The sequence below is a fragment of the Triturus cristatus genome, chromosome 5_1, assembly GCF_964204655.1.
Source record: "Triturus cristatus chromosome 5_1, aTriCri1.1, whole genome shotgun sequence".
NCBI lineage: Eukaryota > Metazoa > Chordata > Amphibia > Caudata > Salamandridae > Triturus > Triturus cristatus.
This window is the reverse complement of record NC_140587.1, coordinates 512,662,121-512,680,870: the sequence shown is the minus strand read 5'-3', so window position 1 is coordinate 512,680,870 and position 18,750 is coordinate 512,662,121.

Genomic DNA, 18,750 nt, shown 5'->3' with positions numbered 1-18,750 from the left:
GAAAGACTAGGGAGTTCGACTCGTATTTAAACACTTTCCTTTTTATCCAAATAATAAACAGTTATTTTTTTTATTTATTAGATGACTTTCTAATTTCCCTATTTGTCCCTCTCCCCCCTGTCTCCCTTTGGACAGCTCCTCTGGATGGCCTATAAGGGTGGGGCCATTTGTGGCAATCATTTCCTCCCCCAGTTTTGGCAACGGGGGCCACTTTTTCTATGCAGTGCCTTTTAATCTTTTCCACTTGTGTCAGCAGATCTCCCTCTTGCTCCTCTCCAACGTGAACAGTATTTACATATGATCTGCCATGTTTGTTAGTCCATTAACTCTCAAGGTTCATGACCCACCCACCGTCCACAAATTCTCTTGCAACCTTGTTGCACCTCCACCTTTCACTGTGTCCTCTAGCTCATATGCCCCTCCCCTGCATACTGTGTAAGGGATGAAAGGATAGAAGTGGGCCCTGGATATGTGAGTGCATACCAAGTAGGTTGTTCTTTAGCACTACTTACATATAGAATGTGCAAATCTGGGGTAGAAGATGCTGGGAAACTAGCACCATAAGAGCAGCATTACAAGGATCTCCCCTGAGAACAATAAACCGTTTGGAATTGGCACTGTAGACCTTTGTACAAGGACCATGAGCAAACTATAAAACCATAGATAATTCCAGAAGTTATTGGAGAGGTAGAGCCAGTCTTTTTTTTAATTTTTATTTTTTAGCCCGTACTCCTCTCAGGCGAGTGTCCCAGTTCGTCACCCAAGCCCATGAAACTTGCTGGAGGCTTGTTCTGATCTAGTATAGTGGGTGGGGGTCAGGCTAATCACAGCTCGCTTTTTAATACAAAAGACAGAATGTAGCAGATGCTGGCAAGTGTGTGGCATGGTCTTGCCTCCTGGTGCGAGTTTTCACACTGCCTTATTTCTGCTTGAGCCAGACCCTGAATGAGTCCCAGAGTTTTGTGGCCCATGTGCCGAAGCATCTGGCACTGTGCTGATCATCTTGGTCACAGTGACAGTCTTCCACTCAGTGCTTGAACAAAGTGTCTAAGTCTGTGCTTCTCTGGTGCTTGTTACTTGTGTTTGAGTTTAATGCAGGGTGTGTTACAATTCTAGGCCCTGTTCTTGAGCCTTGTGGGAGCTTTATGTACTGGTTTTTGTGCAAGGACCTGTATGAATTTTACTGACCATTTTGCCCCTGTACAGACTGTAAATAGCATATTGCGGACCGTTCAGTAGTGATTTGTATAATCATACTGTTTGCCAAAAAAGTATATAAAATAAAGTTTTGAACATATAGTTAAAGAAATATTTTGTAAAATATGTTTGAAAAACCCAATAAAAACAAATAATATTTTTTAATTTTTAAAAGAATTAATTAAAAAAATAAATTTAAAAAATGGTGATAAAAAAGAATTTCAAAAAAACATAATTAATGAAATTGACACACTGAATTTGAAAAATATAGAAATCCAAGGAAAATCATTAAACATGATATCTTTAGAGATAAGTTATAGATAGGAATTAGCATTTAAAAAACCTTTGAAATTCACTGAAAAAACCATAGGTTTCATGCACATTATAGTTAGGAATTGGCATTTAAAAAACCTTTGAAATTCACTGAAAAAACCAAAGGTTTCAGGGGCGTTATAGTTAGGAATTGGCATTTAAAAAACCTTAGAAATTCACTAAAAAAAACATAGGTTTCAGGGGCGTTATAGTTAGCTGGACATTTCCCTCGTACAAAACCCTAGAAATTCCCCTGTTATAGTTAGTTCAGCTAACTATAACTCGCGCCCCCGCAATGCACTGCTGATGACGTCACATATTACATCACTCATGACATGGTCAGTGACATCTTCAAATTGACCGGATTCTAATTGATAAATACTGAATAGTGGAATTTGAACACAAATAAGGTGAGATTATTTTAGTTTGGTACAAAGAAACCTGGGTCTAATTAGACAAGTCATTGAACATTTTATTAAAATAATAAATTTATACTTTAGGAACCGTTTCTAAAATAGGGAGCTTGAATTAATTTGGAACAATATTGGAGCCATTCTAACAGAGATCACACAAGGATTAAAAAGGTACAATTTTGTCGCACGTCCAACTGACTATTAAATCGTATAGTTATTAAATATTCACATTGATACATTTTGAGCTCAGGACAGATTAATAATAGGCCAGTCCTCCATGTATTCCCCTTTTTCGCTCTCTTTTTCGCTTTCTCTTTCTTCTTTTTCTCTTTTCACTCCTTTTTCCAACTCCTTTCTGTATTTAGCCACGGGGTACTGTTGATAAGTATAATGATGGAGTTCTTCTTCAATTTGAATATAAATTTTTTTTCAATGTGTGTGTATTTTGTGAACAAACAAGTATGCTTATATGAAATAGTATAATGATGGAGTCCTTCTTTTATTTGAATATTGAATTTTTATCAAAATGTGTTTAATTTGTAAATAAAAAAGTATGTCTATATGAGCTCTAAAATATACAATTTTCTGTTTATGTGACAGCCCGGAAGAAGCGCAGTTGGCGCGAAACACGTGTTGGCACATTGTGTGTTACTTTTTGTGAACTTTGACTTCTGACGGAACAAGAATAAAAACGAATGAATAAGAAGACTTATCATCTGTTCTTTTTTTGAATGTTAGACTTACATTGATCTCAGAAGAATTTGTGTCTAATATACTGTACTACACTGGTGGGGACCAGTGTCTGAGACTGTTTTAAGCGCCGGGCAATTGACCTGTAAGCCACAATCTTTTTATCTATAATCAATATTAACGGGTGCAAGGTGCTTTCTTGAAAGTGTTTCTATTTTCAATAATTTGTCTATTATGGCCAAACATTTTGATAAACGTGAGTGTCTAGCCAAAGATTTATTTTCAGGAGTGTTAGGAACAGGGAGTGGGGGAGGTAGAGAGACAAACAAAAGGAGTTTGAAAGATCTGTTTATTAAATTGGAAAGACTTCATAGAAAAGAATCTGCCAAATGGTGGGATGCCATGACCCTTAGAAAATATTTGGATGCTGAGAGAACACCTAGAGGTCTTAGAATCAATATCTTTCCAGCTATAGAAGATCTAGATGAACAAAAGGCTGAGAAATGAGAGGAAAGACTAAAAGCAACATCCAAGGATCTTATGATTATGCTCATTGAATTTGCAGAAGATGAGAGAAAGAAACTATTAGTTGAAATAGAGAACATTAAGAAAGAGATAGAAAGTTTAAACTGTCCAGAAAATACTCTTAAAAATTATGACATTCTAGATAAAATAATGGACTCCTATCAAGTTGAATTACAAGAAAAAAAGAGAATTAAATTTGCTAGAGATGAAAGGGATTACAAGTACGGGAGAGTGTATACATATGCCAGGAAATTCGATGGGTCTATTCGGTATGATGAGCGAAGGGATAATAGTCTATCTAAAGATAGAACCCGAATTACAACACTTGGGGATACCTCCAGTACTGGTCTTAGCAGTAGTGAATCAGATTTAGAAAAATCGACTAGAGAGGAAGTAGGAGCAGGGTCCAGGACTTCATCTTTTTTAAAGGAACTCAAGAGAATTCGGAGAGTACAATTTCAAACAGGGGGCAGGGATCGAGAACAGGAATTGAGAGAAGGAGAGGTAAGAAAGGAGGGGGTAACAGAACCTTCCGTAGAAGACAGAAACAAAGATGGAGTAAGAACCAGGTCTCAACTACGGAGAGAAACTATGATGAGAAAGTAGAAAACCTTATTGTTAATTTATCACACAAAATTCTCACCGAAAATTAAATTAGTGTTCTTAACAAAGGTTTGAGCTTGCACCAACGCATAAATGGGATGACTTACAAGCAAAAGTAGATGTGAATAGATTTGCCAGAACTTTGAAACTGAAGAAATATTTTCATAACAAACCTGATCCTAAGCGAACCATTTGTATTGAGAACACTATTAGCAAGATGTCGATTAGAGAACTTAATGACATTGGTTGTCTAGTAAATTTGGATGATGAGACGAATTATGATATTGAGGATATTGCATCAAATTTGAATATAACAACAGATTGTAGTATACCCAGTAATCTGAAACCAAAATCTAAGTTTGTACCTCCTATAAAAGGAGAGAATGTTATTGATATTTTTACCAATCTTGTCATGAAGGACTTTGATAAGGAAATGTACAGTAATAGCAAATGTAATTTGAATAAAGATGAATTTAAAGCACTGCAAAACCTGTGTAATGGCAAAAGCATTATTATAAGGCAGGCTGATAAAGGTGGGAATGTGGTGATTTTAGACCATAATGACTATCATAAGGAAGCATTAAAACAACTCAGAGATTGTCAAAGCTATGGGAAAGCTGATACAGCACAAATTACTAAAGCGAGAGAGACCATTAAAAATACACTTAGTACCTATCTAGATAAACAACTTATAGATAGAGATGAATTCAATTATTTGTTAGTGGATAAAGCCAAGATATATGGATTATTTACTTTCTGCCTAAAATGCATAAAGGAGGAAAAACGCCACCGGGACGACCCATAATATCGGGTATAGATAGCATGACTGAGCATATATCGGAATACATCGATATGTTTTTGATGCCATTTGTGAAAACTTTGGTGTCTTATATCAAAGACACCAAAGACTTTTTGCGTCAAGTTGGGAATATTGACTGGGAGAAGGGATACATTCTTGTGACTATGGACGTTAATAGTCTATACACAAGTATTAAACATGAAAAAGGAATTGAAGCGGTTAAATATTTTCTATATACAAAATCTGCCAGTTATTTACAACATTCCAACATGATCCTAGATCTTTTGAATCTAGTTCTATCAAACAATTTCTTTTATTATAGAGATGACTTATACCATCAGAAAACTGGGACAGCTATGGGTGCTAAGTTTGCACCTTCGTATGCGAACCTTTTTATGGGTCACTATGAAAGGGAACATGCTTGGAAATCCAGTGATACTTTTGATGACAACATTGTCTATTGGGGCAGATTCATAGACGATATTTTTATAATTTGGAACGGGAGTGAAGATAAATTGAAACTTTTTCATAGTCATTTGAATACCAACAATCATAATATAACTGTCACTCTTGAATATAGTACGGAAAAAATAGTCTTTTTAGACGTTGAAATGTATGTCAGTAAGGGACATTTAGAGTCGAAACTCTATCGGAAACCCACATCTACAAATTCTATTTTACATGCCAGGTCAGGACATCTCAAAAGGCAGATCGACAATATCCTGTATGGGGAAATTTTGAGAGCCAAAAGAAACTGCAGCGATGAGAGAGAATATCTGAACATCATCAAAGATATTACTGAAAGATTCCTCAAAAGAGGATACGAGAAAAAGATTGTAGATCAAGCTAGAAACAAAGCATTTAAAGTGAAAAGAGACACATTATTATATGACAGACCCAGACTAGAAATGGACAAGAAAGAAGTGATCAGATATATCACGACTTATAGTGAGGCAACAATAGAGTATTTAGATCACTCTGTAAACATTGGGAAGTGTTAACGATCGATAAAGATATCTCAGATTTTCTGGGGGTCAAACCTAATATGGTGTACAAAAAAGTCCCCACATTAAGGAGTATTCTCAGTCCAAGCGATACACGATCATATCCTATACACAACATTGATCATGGTCAACAGTTACGGACTAGTCAACCAACACCAGGTTCATACAGATGCAGTCAATGTATCTGTTGTAAACATGTCAAAAACAAAACGACAACCTTTAATGACTTTACCAACAAAAAGACGTATAAAATCAAATCCTTTATTAATTGCAATACGAGCTACTGCGTATATGTAATGACTTGTGTGTGTAAAAAGATATATGTAGGTTCGTCAACGAGAAAGCTTAAAACAAGTTGGATGGAACATCTTAGAGCAATTAAAAATTGTGACCCGAAATATCCAATGGCAGTTCATTTTAAAGAAAAACATAGACGAAATGAATTGAACAATATTGAGTTAATGGGAATTGAACAAGTCACAATTGATAGGAGAGGAGGTGATCTAGAAGCGAAATTGAGATCCAGGGAAACGTTTTGGATTAATAAACTACAAGCGGTTAAGTTTGGTCTTAACATTGATAGAGAGATTTACACCCTTCTGTTATAATATGGACTCTAAATGCCCCATGATTAAATAGTTTTCATAAATATCTTTTTCACTGACTTTTGATTCTCAAACTGTTTATTGATCCCGTACCTCCTGTGCAAAAATGAATAATGACTAGTAGTGATTGTTAGATGAACTAATATCAATTATGTTATATTATATGTTGTCTTAAGATTACTGCATTTACTGATAGTACAATATTGAGATATTCCTCTATGATGGTGAACTTAAAACGTTATTATATTCAAATTACAACTGACTTTGCGATCACTGACCATATGGGTCTTCTACGTTTTTTTCAAGAATTGTGTTGTAGGACCTAATGTTCAAAATGTCATTAACTTAAACTGAAGTCAACCTATGAGATAGCTCTCTTAACTATAACCCCATACTATCATATCCAGCAATACGGGGGTTCTAGTCCACCTCAATGAGTTGAGAGAAACAAAGATCATCGATATAATTTTTATGTACAAACAAACACATAGATGGATCGAGTGTTGATTTAATGGTATAAATTGGTAATAGATTTCTTTATTCTTTACATTTTAAATATATAGATTGGGGAGCCTCTATGTTCACTTTTTACTACAATCATAGAGTAACAAGGATAGTTAATAATTTAAATAACTTATCCTTCTAATTACACATCTTGTTTTTAAATAATATGATAGCTCACTTAGTCAGAAGACAGATATTTTTGTGTTTATTGCGTTAGGAGTTCGAATCCCATTTTGGGATGCTAGTCATTGTTCTATTTTTTGCTAAAAAATCATGTTACTATTTATCTTGTATCAATAAAATTAAGGCACACATGGGCTCTACTGACAAATATAATGGTTTTCAATTAAAATAATTCTACGTTTTTACCGGCAACTACTGATAATGTATTTAAGTGAGGTGGCACTTTAAACATTTTCCCGCCTTTTTTTCAATCTATCAATTATAGGAGGAGCATAAATAGCAGTAGGGTAACACCGGCAGTTCACTTGCTGAACAGACGGATCGAGCTCTGGACGTAAATCGACTTAGCGGTAAGAAGGAACCCATGCGTACTCGCACTCGAGTCTAATTGAGGGGTTCTTAACATTGTTAGCTTAGATGAAGCTGGACTTTTGCTTGCTACACTCTGAACTTATCTGATAGTAGTATTGAAAGCTATTTTACTTGTGTTGATTTGTCCATAGTACTACCTTCACTATTTACAGTGTTTTTATATCTAGATTAACACTGTGTTGATTATAACGCTGTATAAATTTTGTAGAGATGGTTCATAGTGAATATGGGTAGTCAAGTGGGACCTAATTTACAGCTTGTTATTACCTTTGAAACGCAGGAACTATATTTTGGAAGCCTAGGGGGATCTAAAAGTTTGCTCAAATTTATTGTTTTTTAGATCTTATCATGGAACGCTAAAAACATAAATCTTCAAATTGACCGGATTCTAATTGATAAATACTGAATAGTGGAATTTGAACATAAATAAGGTGAGATTATTTTAGTTTGGTACAAAGAAACTTGGGTCTCATTAGACAAGTCATTGAATATTTTATTAAAATAATAAATTTATACTTTAGGAACCGTTTCTAAAATAGGGAGCTTGAATTAATTTGGAACAACATTGGAGCCATTCTAACAGAGATCACACAAGGATTAAAAAGGTACAATTTTGTCGCACGTCCAACTGACTATTAAATCGTATAGTTATTAAATATTCACATTGATAAATTTTGAGCTCAGGACAGATTAATAATAGGCCAGTCCTCCATGTATTCCCCTTTTTCGCTCTCTTTTTCGCTTTCTCTTTCTTCTTTTTATCTTTTCACTCCTTTTTCCAACTCCTTTCTGTATTTAGCCACGGGGTACTGTTGATAAGTTTAATGATGGAGTTCTTCTTCAATTTGAATATACATTTTTTTTCAATGTGTGTGTATTTTGTGAACAAACAAGTTTGCTTATATGAAATAGTATAATGATGGAGTCCTTCTTTTATTTGAATATTGAATTTTTATCAAAATGTGTTTAATTTGTAAATAAAAAAGTATGTCTATATGAGCTCTAAAATATACAATTTTCTGTTTATGTGACAGCCCTGAAGAAGCGCAGTTGGCGCGAAACACGTGTTGGCACATTGTGTGTTACTTTTTGTGAACTTTGACTTCTGATGGAACAAGAATAAAAACGAATGAATAAGAAGACTTATCATCTGTTCTTTTTTTGAATGTTAGACTTACATTGATCTCAGAAGAATTTGTGTCTTATATATATATATATATATATATATATATATATATATATATATAACCAAGGTTGCCCAAAAGAAGAAGCTGCACATGAGGTGTTAATGCCCTTTTATTGCAGAAGGCAGCAGGGACAGCACACAATAACACTTCGAGTAAAATTGCCAAAGTTATCACCAGACGCGTTTCAAACTCCATCGAGTCCTTGTTCACAGGCTGTTTGGCAAGAGGGAAACAACAGACTTTCAGTGGAGCACATTGTTAAATACACCCAAGTCCCGCCCTGGATGTCCATCTGCACAGATTGCCTCCTGGTACCTGTAGTCCACCTTAATGCAAACCCCTGTGGGTGCTGTTGTTTGATAGTCCACAAATATTTTCCCCAGTGGGCACAGCATGCCTGCTCCTGCTGCTTATAGAATCTGCAACAATGACCTCCTCATTCTCACAAACGCTCGAAATTGCGAGCGCTTCAGATCCGCCCAATGTTAGGCAGCGGGGCTCCTTCGCGGCCAGATGAGCCGCAAAACATAGAAAACCAAGGTTGCCCAAAAGAAGAAGCCGCACATGAGGAGTTAATGCCCTTTTATTGCAGAAGGCAACAGGTACAGCACACCATCACACTTCGAGTAAAATTGCCAAAGTTATCACTAGACGTGTTTCAAACTCCATCGATTCCTTGTTCATAGGCTATTTGGCAGGAGGGAAACAAAAGACTTTTAGTGGAGCACATTGTTAAATACACCCAAGTCCCGCCCTGGATGGGCGTCGGCACAGATTGCCTCCTGGTACCTGTAGTCCACCTTAAGGCAAACCCCTGTGGGTGCTGTTGATTGATAGTCCACAATTATTTTCCCCTGTGAGCAAGGCATGCCTGCTCCGAAACGCGTCAGACAACGGAATTGTATTGGGGAAGAAATGCCGATTTTGAATAAAGTATCCTGGTGATTCATCCACTGTATGTGCGTTTCTGCTAACAGGGCACCTTTGGAACAATTAACACACGGCAGTCTGGCCGTGGGAGGCTGCACCGCCAGGAGAATGGAATCTGGGGCTGCTGGTTTTGAATATCGGAGCCGAAGCAGCGCAGTGGATGCATGATTGGAACCGTTTTTTCTTCCCTGGGGCCCACTGGAGGGCTTAAGAAAAGGAATACATATTGAGGCAAAATCACGGACCCCACTGGAGGGGATGATTGGGGGTGAAGCGGACTCAAACTCCCAGCATGCAAAGGTTTGACTCACCTGAGAGGCCCACCAGAGGGCAATTACCGAGGAGCATGCATGAAAGGGATGGAGGGTTGGTTCACTTGGACTGTGTTTTGCTCTGAGACTATGAGGAAGGAGCTCTGACACGCGTCAGGCAACGGAATTGTATTGGGGAAGAAATGCCGATTTTGAATAAAATATCCTGGTGATTCATCCACTGTTCCAAGATGGTCGCACACTGCTGACCTACCTGCGTGTTACCCCAAAGAACTGTGGTCCCTGTAGTCTGCGTCGGCGAGTACACCTATGCTCGTGTCGTGAGTGCAAGTGTGAATAGTGTGTGCCATCCCTGGACACGTGTTTCGAGGTTGTTGCCTCTCGTCAGCAGGGAGTAGGAAAAGAGTGCAGGGTTGCTGTGTAGGCTGCTAAAATCATTATCAGGTATGTACCTCTCGTAGCAACGCAGGTGCGTAACCTAAGCCCGTCGGCTTCCCGGCTCAAAGAGCCACTAAATAACTAATCCAAGATGGTCGCACACTGCTGACCTACCTGCGTGTTACCCCAAAGAACTGTGGTCCCTGTAGTCTGCGTCGGCGAGTACACCTATGCTCGTGTCGTGAGTGCAAGTGTGAATAGCGTGTGCCATCCCTGGACACGTGTTTCGAGGTTGTTGCCTCTCGTCAGCAGGGAGTAGGAAAAGAGTGCAGGGTTGCTGTGTAGGCTGCTAAAATCATTATCAGGTATGTACCTCTCGTAGCAACGCAGGTGCGTAACCTAAGCCCGTCGGCTTCCCGGCTCAAAGAGCCACTAAATAACTAATCCAAGATGGTCGCACACTGCTGACCTACCTGCGTGTTCCCCCAAAGAACTGTGGTCCCTGTAGTCTGCGTCGGCGAGTACACCTATGTGTGCGTTTCTGCTAACAGGCACCTTTGGAACATATATATATATATATATATATATATATATATATATATATATATATATATATATATATATATATATATATATATATATATATATATATATATATATATATATATCTCGACCATGTCCCCTCAAACAGAAGGAACGGGCGCACACACAGGCTTGCAGGGAAACTGCAGCTTTAATGAACAGGCATAATGCATTTCGGAATGAATTCCTTCTTCGGATGCCTTTTTAAAACAACTAGTGTTGTCAGTGTCCAGATCTTTATAGCGCCAGCTTCACTCCGATAGGCAAATACAGCATGGTGGGAGTGACATGGATTAAGTACCTTCCCTGTGTGGGTGGCGACCTCGTTCCCGCCATTGACACCACTGCTTAGCGCACAATACTGCCTTTCCCATAAGCCTTCATCCTGCCGCCATTCAGTCCCTTGGGAAATCCCGGCATGGATTAGTGATCGAAGTCCGTCCCAACTAGTGTTTACTGATTGCAGGATTGGCGGCGGTACAGCAGTATTTTCAAGAACGTTGAAAGTCACAAAAATTGCCACTTTACCTGCTGTACTTCTTTAGGATGGGGTGCCAAGGTGCTAAGTGGCCATGCACCAAAATCTCTCGACCAAGTCCCCTCAAACAGAAGGAACGGGCACACACAGGCTTGCAGGGAAACGGCAGCTTTAATGAACAGGCATAATGCATTTCGGAATGAATTCCTTCTTCGGATGCCTTTTTAAAACAATATAGATAGATAGATAGATAGATAGATAGATAGATAGATAGATAGATAGATAGATAGATAGATAGATAGATAGATAGATAGATAGATAGATAGATAGATATTCTTCAAAAACCTTGTCCCCAAGTAGTGCACTCTTTTCACAGCTGACGCCGGCGTCAGGTGTGGATCAGCCCTTGAAACATGTATGTCCACAAGTACAGACACGCCGCACTCTTAGAAGGTGGATTCAATATCCAAAAGCACAATTATCACCATTACCACCACCCAAGAAAAAAACCTTGGATATTGAATTCACCTTCTATGAGTGCCGAGTGTCTATAAATATATATGTATCTGTATATACATATATTTATTACCTTATCAATCCCTAAACTCAACCACCCCTAAACCCTAAAAATACCCTTGCCATCCAAATACCTTTACCCACCCTAAACCCTAAAAACACCTCTGCCACCCAAATACCCTTACCCACTTTAAACACAAAAAATACCATTGCTACCCAAATGCCTTTACCCCCCTTAACCCTAAAAATACCCTTGCCACCCAAATACTTTTACCCACCCTAAACCCTAAAAACACCCTTACCCAACCTAAACCCTAAAAGTACCCTTGCCACCCAAATACCTTTACCCACCCTAACCCCCAAATTACCCTTGTCACCTAAATACCTTTACCGACCCAAAGCCCTAAAAATACCCTTGCAACCCAAATACCTTTGCCCACCCTAAATCCTAATAATACCCTTGCCACCCAAATACATATATCCACCCTTAAACCTAAAAATACCCTTGCCACTCAAATACCCTCCCCCACCCTAAAATTACCCTTGCCCCTCAAATACCCTCCCCCACCTTAAAAATACCGCTGCCACCCAAATACCCTCCCCACCCTAAACCCTCAAAATACCCTTGCCACCCAGATACCCCTACCCACCCTAAAAGAACCCTTTCCACCCAAGTACCCTTACCCATCCTGAAAAATACCCTTGCCACCCAAATATCTTTACCCACCCTAAATCCTAAAAATATCCTTGCCACTCAAATACCCTTTCCTACCCTAAGCCCTAAAAATATCCGAGAATGTGAATGAGCGTGATTTAAAATCTCTCATCTGATAGATCTTTTTAAGTTGACTGAGACACAGAGGGAGCTAACAATGGTGAAAAATTAAACTTTCGTGATACCCATTTATCCCCACACTGAGGACCAGGATTCAATAATCGAAGTTATGTAGTTTTATTTCCAATTTAATAGCCAATCCAATATATATGCATGTCAGGAAAATATTAAAAAGATACACGATTACTGTTGGTAAGCTAAAATATCGCAATTGGTTCAGCTGCAGTAGGATAAGATACAAATTAGTCACAGCCACAGCAATACAGAAACTGAGGGATAGAAACAGGTGTTCCTTAAAGAAACCCCTATTCTCTTTCTGAAACATGAATAAGTTCTTAAGTCATCTAATCAGGGCTCTGAGTTAGAATAAGGATGGTTCGTAGAATAGGATCTCAAGGAAATTCGGAAGTGCAGGAAGGTGTCAGCATAGTAAAGACTCTAGTAGAATTTTTCCAAAATTGGGATAAGTGTTTAGCATGAAGCTCCACACTTGCAAGAATAAAAGGAAGCAGAGAGTCCTGTACCCCTTAAAGTCTAAGGTAACCTGTTCTCATTTCTTACATTGAGAACGCTAATTAAAACAAACAGAAACTTCAACAACTATCGTATGTCTTCTCACTACTCTAGAGACCAAACGTATCCATCCTCACACTGTGCTTTCGCAACATTTCCAAACTTTCCCATCCCATAGAACTTGGACAGTTGCTGCAACCTTGAACATCCCTCCGTTCCTAATACACAATGAATAGAAGGCTTCATCTGCTCCTTAGGTCTTCACGTTTGTTGCTATGATTTCTCTTCTCAGACCGTACTATCAAGAAACTAGTGCACACAACAACACTCCTTTTCTCTAGCTAACGAAACCTTGAAATGCACCTGCAAAAGGAAGAACACGATAACCAAGCTAAGTATATTTCACAAAAACACACATATGAATTCTTATCAGATGAGATCAAGTCAAAACCGTGAAGTTTTCAAGAACCTTCATCTAGTATTTTCCAGATGTTTCATGTCATCATGAAATCTACACTGACTCTCCTCCCTTTCCACATCCTTTGTCTTTCTCCTTATTCTCTTCCTCTCTTGCACTTCTCCTTTTGCTTTCACATACTTGTACCCCTTAAAGATTAGAAAAAGAGATATTGCACAAAGGGTATTTATCACAAGGGGTCTCAAAATGAAACCAAGTATTCCACTTCCAAGGTTTTTTAAACCATTGGCCTACTGCAGCAAATCCATTGCTAATTGCTTCCCAAGAACCTATAGTGTCTAACTCCTTCAACTCTCCTTTCAGATCAGTCATTTTAAAAATACATTTCTTTAAGTTATTAAGGCACACAGAAGATATAATGTCAAATATGAATGCAAATTGCATATTGATGACATGTAAGGGATGGATTCTAAATTTCTCTCCTCCATAGCCGTGCAACCCAAATAGCCTCATCCATCCTAAACCCGAAAAACACCCTAATCACCAAATACCTTCACCCACCCCTAAATCCTAGAAACACTGGTACCCTAATATATATATTTTACCTGCTGGTGGTCACCAGTAGGTAGTTATAGTTTGGACCTAGTTTCTATAGGGAAAGCAAATTTTGGTTTCCTCATAACTTTGGCGCCATTGGACGAATCTTCAAAAAATTTAGCAAACAAAGTGTACTACATTGTCTAGTTCTTCATGGAAAGTTAGGGGTGATCTGTTAAGTGGGGCCAGAGAAAAAGGGGAGGGGGTCAAAAAATGTGCATTTTCCACACATTTTTCCTAAGGGATTTTGAACACTATAATACAGCCCAAACTGCTGGGCGGAATTACACCAAATTTGGCAGAGGTGTAGCTGTCAGTCCAGAAAGAACCCTTTTTGTGATTTGGTGTAAATTCATTCAGTAGTTGTGTAGTTATTAAAGGAAAAACAAATCTGTATATCTAGGGATGAGGACCTTCCGTGGAAACTGCAATAGCTCTGCGAATTCATGTGCCACCAGCAATGCTGTGATTATCTGACCACAAACTGCCCGGGAGGTTACTGTAGCTATTTTATGCATCAGGGAATGGTCAAGTGGCCTTAAAATGCATCTGCAAAATTATTAAAGGGAGTGTTGGAGTAGAGTGTCAAAAGGACCTATGTTGGGTATGAAATTGAGTTAGAATGTTTTTTCCCACTTCTTGAATCCTCGAGTCTCAGTGCAGGCCCCAAAATATATCCTCAACAGATTCGCTAATCTTGGTGCACTTTAAAAAAACACCTTCAGACCCACTCAGACACCCACACAGGCACTCTCACACCCATTTACAGACGCACACAGGCAGTCACACACCCACTCATAGACCTATGTGGGCATTCAAACATCCACTCACAGAGGGATGCAGGCCCTCACAGACCCACTCATATATCCACATCGACACTCACACACCCCCTCACAGAACTATGCAGGCATTGACACACCCACTCACAGACCCATGCAGCCACTCTCAAACCCACTCCCATCCCACATAGGCACTCACACACCCACTAACAGACCAATGCAGGCACTCACAGACCCATTCAGGCACTCATAGACCTACTCACATACCCATGCAGGCACTCCCACTCACAGACCTATGCAGCCACTTACAGACCCACTCACAAACCCATTCAGGCACTCAAACACCCATTCACAAGTCCACTCAGGCACTCACACACCTACTGAGAGACTCACACTGGTAGTCTCACACCCATTCACAGACACGCACAGCCACTCACACACCCACTCACAGACCCACACAGACACTCTCACCCCAACTCACAGACCTACACAGCCACAGACACCCACTCACACACCAACAGAACCACTCATATGCCCAATCACAGACCCACACACCCACTCAGAGACCCACAAATCCACTCCCATACCCACTCAGAGATCCAAACAGACATTCACACACTCATTCACAGAGCCACTCACACACACACTCACACACCCATACAGCCACTCACATACCCATACAGCCACTCACACACCCACACAGCCACTCACACACCCACTCACAGACTCACACAGGCAGTCTCACACCCACTCACAGACACACACAGCCACTCACACACCCACTCACAGACCCACACAAACACTCACACATTCACTGACACACCCACAAAACCACTCACAGACCCATACAGCCATTCACACACACACTCACAGACCCATACAGCCACTCACACACCCACTCATTGACATATACAGGCACTTACACACCCACTCTCAAAGGTTACAGTTAGAAAATACAATTTAACAAAATGTAGAAATTCACAAAGGGACGTTATAGTTAGGAAATAGAACTTTAAAAACCTTATAAATTCACAGGAAACAACAAAGGTTACAGGGACATTGTAGTCAGACTTAGATTTTACACACACAAAATCATAGAAATGCAGCAGTTATAGTTACCTGAGCTAACTATAACTTATGCCCCTGCAATGCACTGCTTATGACTTCACACATTACATCATTCATGACATAGTCAGTGAGATCACTAATGAAATCACTGGTAACATCTCAAATCCCATCACTGATTGTGAGAGTTTTGTGAAAGTTTGTTTGATTTAAATATATATACTGAGCAACTACAAAAAATGTATTAGTATACTTTCTGTACTACCAATGAGCATGTGCATTGGCATTGTGTTGTGTTTTCTCATTATCAAGAGTGCTTCGGGGTCTTTGGTGATCTAGTTATACAAACGGTATACAGTGTTTACGTCCAGATGCCCTTGGTCTGTTGCAGTATGGTATTATATTACTCTTTTTCTGAGTGTATTGGCGAAAGGCCATTGCTTTTTGTTTTTTTATTATGCACAGTGGTTGAAGTGGGCAGGATCTGAGGGGCACAACATGCCAATACTTTTTTTAATTTAAGTAAAACAGTTCCCCTACTATTTGTTAAAAGACAATTGTCCCAGTACGTTAATTCCGGCAGCTCAAATGCTTCAGATGAAGTGTGAGGCAGGGAGTCTTGTGCTGAGAAACTGAGGGAGGGCCAGAGAGCTAAATAAGCCTTCTTGCCAGGGTGTCTGCTTGCTTGGAAGAAATGTAAATGTGCGCAATTTGTTAATCTGTAAATGTAGAGAGTGCTTGGAAGCTGGTATTGACTTTAATTGAGGGAATCATTTGAAGCTTCCTGAGGACACAGATTTATTCTTTTTGAGGTGTATTGCAAGGGAGTTACCAGCTGAGCTGTGAAGTATGTGCTTTTAAAGGACAGTTATAAAAACAAGCATTTGCAATGCAATAGGTCTCGTATTTACGCGAGTTTAAGCTATTGGCATTGTAAATGACAATGCCTTTTATTTATGTTTTAAAAACTAAAACATAAATAAATGGCATTGTCATTTACATTGCCAATAGCTCAAACTCGCGTAAATGCGAGACCTATTGCATTGCAAATGCTTGTTGCTACATGGCGCCAGGAGTCTGGCAGTATCGCCAGCACCCTCAGGAGATAATGGACCCGATCAAAGCCTGCAGGCCGAGGAGCTCGCACCTTGCCTGCTCCGTGACTACATTGTCCCCAGGCCAAGCAGGTGACACAATAGGCGCCTCCCCTCTTCTGACCGCTTTAGGATGGCACATAATTACCTCTGACAAGTGAAGGGCAGCCCTAAATAGGGCCGATGAGGAAATTGATGACTGTTTAGAAGGCCTTCTTAGAAATGCTAACAAGTTTATTCAGCGGCCGTTTGATGTACCGTTTAATGTTAATAAATAGTCAATTAGGAATCAATATGATTAATAGTCAGCTAATAAATGCGTTTTGTTCGAAGCATCCGCCGATAATAACAGGCCCATTAACCCTGTCTCTGCCTGGACAAATCAGCCAGGCTGGTCTTTTCCCTCCCGGGTTTCATGGCAGTGGACTACAGACATGTTGAACACAGTGGCGCCCCGGCTAAAAAAGTATTAAATGTTTAGTAGAGGCTGCTAGATGCTACACAACTTCTATGTTCCTGATAATGTGGCCTAACGGTAAGAGCTGCAGACTTTGGAAAAGAGGGAACCAGGTTTGAGTCTCAGCGTTGACTCAGCACCATGTGATTCTGGGCAAATGTAATCTTCCATGCCTACCAAAATATAAATGTATTCTTGTGTAACGTAACTGGTGCTCATGTAAAGTGCTCCAATACCTTCGGGTCGAGTTTGCGCTACTTAAAACTGCAACAACAAGAACTGAGCCCATGCAGTAGCCGCTTAAAAGCGTAGCCTTTTGTTCCAAAGTTGGTGCGTCAATAAAATGATACATTTTCTCAGAAGAGATCCAATAAGCCAGTTTAAGAATGCTGAAAAGAACAGTGTTCCTCCCATCCCATTTTACGTGTAGTCATTCACCGTTGTTATTGTCGCATATTCAGGAACCACTGATATGACCCCAGTCTCACCTACCGTTCCAAATACATAGGAAGAGGTAAATTGTCTTTCACCAGACATTTAGGGACAATTTTGAATGGCATGCAACATATAAACGCGTGGCAAAAGAATTTCCCCAAATTTCACCATGATCATAGATTTTCCATGCAGTGGTAAAATGGTTTGAATTTTCATGCTGATGTAAGCTCTAATTTAAGGCGCAGTAAAACTGCATAACGCAAACTTAGGTTTCGCCCCAATAAGAAGGCGCCCTGTTTGTCAACTTATGGAAACGAAGGATTTCCTTTGCTATTTGTAGTTTTGTATGTAATATTCAAACTGTAATGTATTTTTTGTAATCTTTGTATATTTCATGTATTCTTGTTTTTCTCTTTTCTCTCTTTACCTCAATTATGTATTGCTGGTGTAAATGTTCTGTTTAGATAATTTCTGTGAGGTGTAATTTTGTGTCTAGCCCATTGGTGCTTTCTGAAGGGTTGGCTCGTTTGATATTTATAAACAGTTTTTCTAGCTATTGTCCAAATTGAATATATTTTTTATATCTTTGTTTTTCTATATTATCGTTCTTCACCAAATAAACCAAAATGAAAATATTTTCTGTGGCATAACGAGGTCTTTTAATGATTTTTGGATGTATCACCTATTAAAAATTTAATAGGGGGAGGTTTGTTGTTTGCTATTAGTTATTTCCCCTGCTCTCCTCTCCCCTATATTTAATTATCAGGGGCCCTCTTAAGTTTAGGTATAGGTTTTCGAGCACCACCAGAAAAAGGCATGTGACAATTAGATGAGTAAAGATGTCCAAAAATGCACGGTAAGAATTTCCTAGAGTTGTGTGCTCAATATCAACCAGTGCTTGGATGCTATTTATATGTAGCATTTTAAACAATCTCAGTAGACATTTTTATATCTGATAATGTCGGAAATTCCAGTAGTTTCAAATAGTATTTAAATTGTTTGAGTTA